The following is a 2,858-nucleotide window of genomic DNA, read 5'->3' as shown; positions in this document are numbered from 1 at the left end:
AACATGGGGAAATTACACTTGTGAGTCCATGTGCACCAGCTCTCTTTACATTTTTGTTATCCACCAGATTGTTTTGCAAACAGCCACACACTGAGCATTGCACACATCAGCCCAACTGGGCAACGCTGACCCTAGAGCTGCTGATTTGACAACTGAAAATTTAGACTGGGTGCAGTCAAAGACTGACTGAACCATATCACCAAATATTCAAATTTAACAGCCTAATAAATATAGAAAAGATTCTGTGGAATGCAGAAAAAATTGCTTCTATGAGGAATTATTGGAAATGTGAACGATGCAACGGTGATGCGTTTTTCTTTTGTGTAGCACAATTGTGAATTTTAAACTCGGCATGTTATTAGGGGTTGAAACATACAGTTCTTGTCCGGGGCAGCCTGTTCTCATCATTGGAAAGACGGAGAGCTTCCCCAATCCCCTTTCTTCAAATGAGCTCCAAAAAGCTTGATGATGCTCTCTCTGGATTTACCAACTCCAACCCATTTCACCGGCAACTGCAGGAAGTCCTCAATGAAGCGGATGTAGTTCTGAGCCTGGGAGGGCAGGTCATCAAAGCTCCGCGTCCCCTCGGTACTGCAACACCACCCGGGTAACGTCTCGTATGTCACCGCTACCCGGGTCAAAACATCCATGTTGGCAGGGAAGCAGGGAAGGGGTTTGTCATCTACGCTGTACGCCACACCCACTTTGATTTCGGGCAGCGTGTCCAGAATATCGAGCTGCGTTAAAGCGATGGCCGTTGGCCATGTGTGCATATCGGACAAGGATGAGGTCCAGCCAACCACACTGCCGCCTGCGGCCGGTGGTGACACCAAACTCCCTCCCATTGGACTGCAACAGCCCCCCAGTTTCATTGTCCTGCTCTGTGGGGAATGCCCCAACTCCCACCCGGGTGGTGTAAGCTTTGACTACACCGTATACTCTGCCCACATGGGAAGGTGGCACACCTAGCCCAGTACATACTCAGTACATAAGGGCGGCATTGGTCCCCTCCACCAGGATCTTCTTACTGGGTCCAGTAAGAGCTTTGTGCATGAAGTACACCCCATCGGTCACTAGAGGACGCAGTTTCTCAGCATAGGCCTTCAGCTGCTGCAGCTCACCATCAATGTCCACATTCAGATTAGGGTACATTGTCAGGAAGTGCTCAGCCAACACACGGAACTTCTCCTCGAAGACCTTGAAGTCAGAGACAAGGTCACAGACTCTCAGACCGTTCCGAGCTGCTTTCGAGGAGTAGGCGGGGCCAATGCCCTTCTTGGTGGTTCCCAAATGTATTCCTGCCTGTAGCTGTCTGTTGTTCCTGGATCCCATCCACAGCTTGGTGGAAGTTGAACACGATGTGAGCACGATCAGAAATCTTTAACCTCTTCTCCCATCCTTGCAGGGCTTTTCCTTTCTGCAGGTTCTTTTCAGCCTCTTCAAAGGTAAGTGTGTCACCACCCCATTACCAATGAAGGACAGTGCCTTCTTGTTCAGCACACCACTTGGCAGCAGGTGGAAATCATACTCCACCGAATCAACCACCACGGTATGACCTGCATTGTTACCGCCCTGACACCTGCATATGATATCCGCGTCCATGGCGAGCAGGTCGACCACTTTCCCCCTGCCCTCGTCCCCCCACTGCGCCCCGAGGACCACCGTCACTTTGTTGTGAGGCTCCTCCTGCGCGGAGGCGGAGCCGCTGCAGTCCCGCGGCCGCTTCGTCGCCGGCTCGCCGTTCAGGGAAGCGCTCTTCTCCTGGCCGTTGGACATGGTGCTGGAGGCCATGCTGCTGTCCGCTCTGTGTTGATGCTAGTGTAGCCTCGGTACCAGGCTTTCATTTTTGTTGGTGCAAAAATTGAAAGCCTGGAGGAACGCATTGGCCGCTCTGGTCTAAAAGTGGGAGTCAACCCTTCCGGGTGGGCGTCGCTCCAAATTATGTGACGTAGCGCTGCACTAGGGGGGAGAGGAGGGGCCGGGGGTGACGGACAGATCGATGAGATCCAATCAGGGCGTGCGCAAATCTGAGCCGCGACCCGCCCCTCTAGACCAGAAACCTAACACGTTAGCTCAGGCTAATGCTAGTGTGACGTGGCCGTCGTCCTGCCTTTATATGGGTGTATCGTGTGTGTTTATGTTGATGCTAGTGTGACGTGGCCGATGGTCCTGCCTTTATATGGGCGTATCGGGTTTGTTTATGTTGATGCTAGTGTGACGTAGCCGTGGTCCTGCCTTTATATGGGTGTATCGTGTGTGTTTATGTTGATGCTAGTGTGACGTGGCCGTGGTCCTGCCTTTATATGGGCGTATCGGGTGTGTTTATGGCGAGTGACGTGGCCACTAAACGGTAAAATCCACAGTGTTCTTGCATTTGGTTCCATTTGTACTCTCTACAAATGGATAGTTACATTTTTTTAATGCTCTTTGTCGAGCTTATTCCATGTAAATGAAGGCTCTTTACTTGTAACTGTAAACGGAGTGCCTTGGACCTCCTTTTGGACAGAGCCATAGAGTAAGACAGAGTTACGACAACTCCGTTCACTTTATGGGGCCAGTCCAAGTTCACGGATTGCATTGGACACTATGGGCTCACACGAGTACTTGAACCACGTGACCGGGCTGTTTTCTGCCCCCTCAATGTCACAACTGTCTATACTCTAGAGTCTATGCCTGGCTCTGCTTTTGGAGTACCATTTTAGGACACTGAGCATTTCGTCATGTACACCTCACGAGGGAATCAGCTACTGCCTAAGAACACACTTGAATATTTATCATTATCTGAAACTACTTGTTTAACAGTGTTGCTTGGAGCCACATCTTTAGCCAAATGTTGTTCTATAAAGTTTGCATTATTG

At 50.5% G+C, this 2,858-nt stretch overlaps 1 pseudogene across 1 annotated transcript; it reads right to left on the bottom strand.

Annotated features, from left to right (window-relative positions):
* Window positions 1–365: 365 nt before the first annotated feature.
* Window positions 366–1,791, bottom strand: LOC310874313 (adenylosuccinate synthetase isozyme 2-like; annotated as a pseudogene). The gene has a single exon. The product of its transcript is annotated as an adenylosuccinate synthetase isozyme 2-like (transcript).
* Between the last annotated feature and the right edge of the window lie 1,067 nt (window positions 1,792–2,858).

The sequence above is a fragment of the Protomyctophum parallelum genome (genome assembly GCF_964188405.1).
Source record: "Protomyctophum parallelum genome assembly, chromosome: 17".
NCBI classification, from domain to species: Eukaryota; Metazoa; Chordata; class Actinopteri; order Myctophiformes; family Myctophidae; genus Protomyctophum; species Protomyctophum parallelum.
The sequence above is the reverse complement of the archived record's forward strand: the minus strand, read 5'-3'. Positions and strand labels throughout refer to the sequence as shown.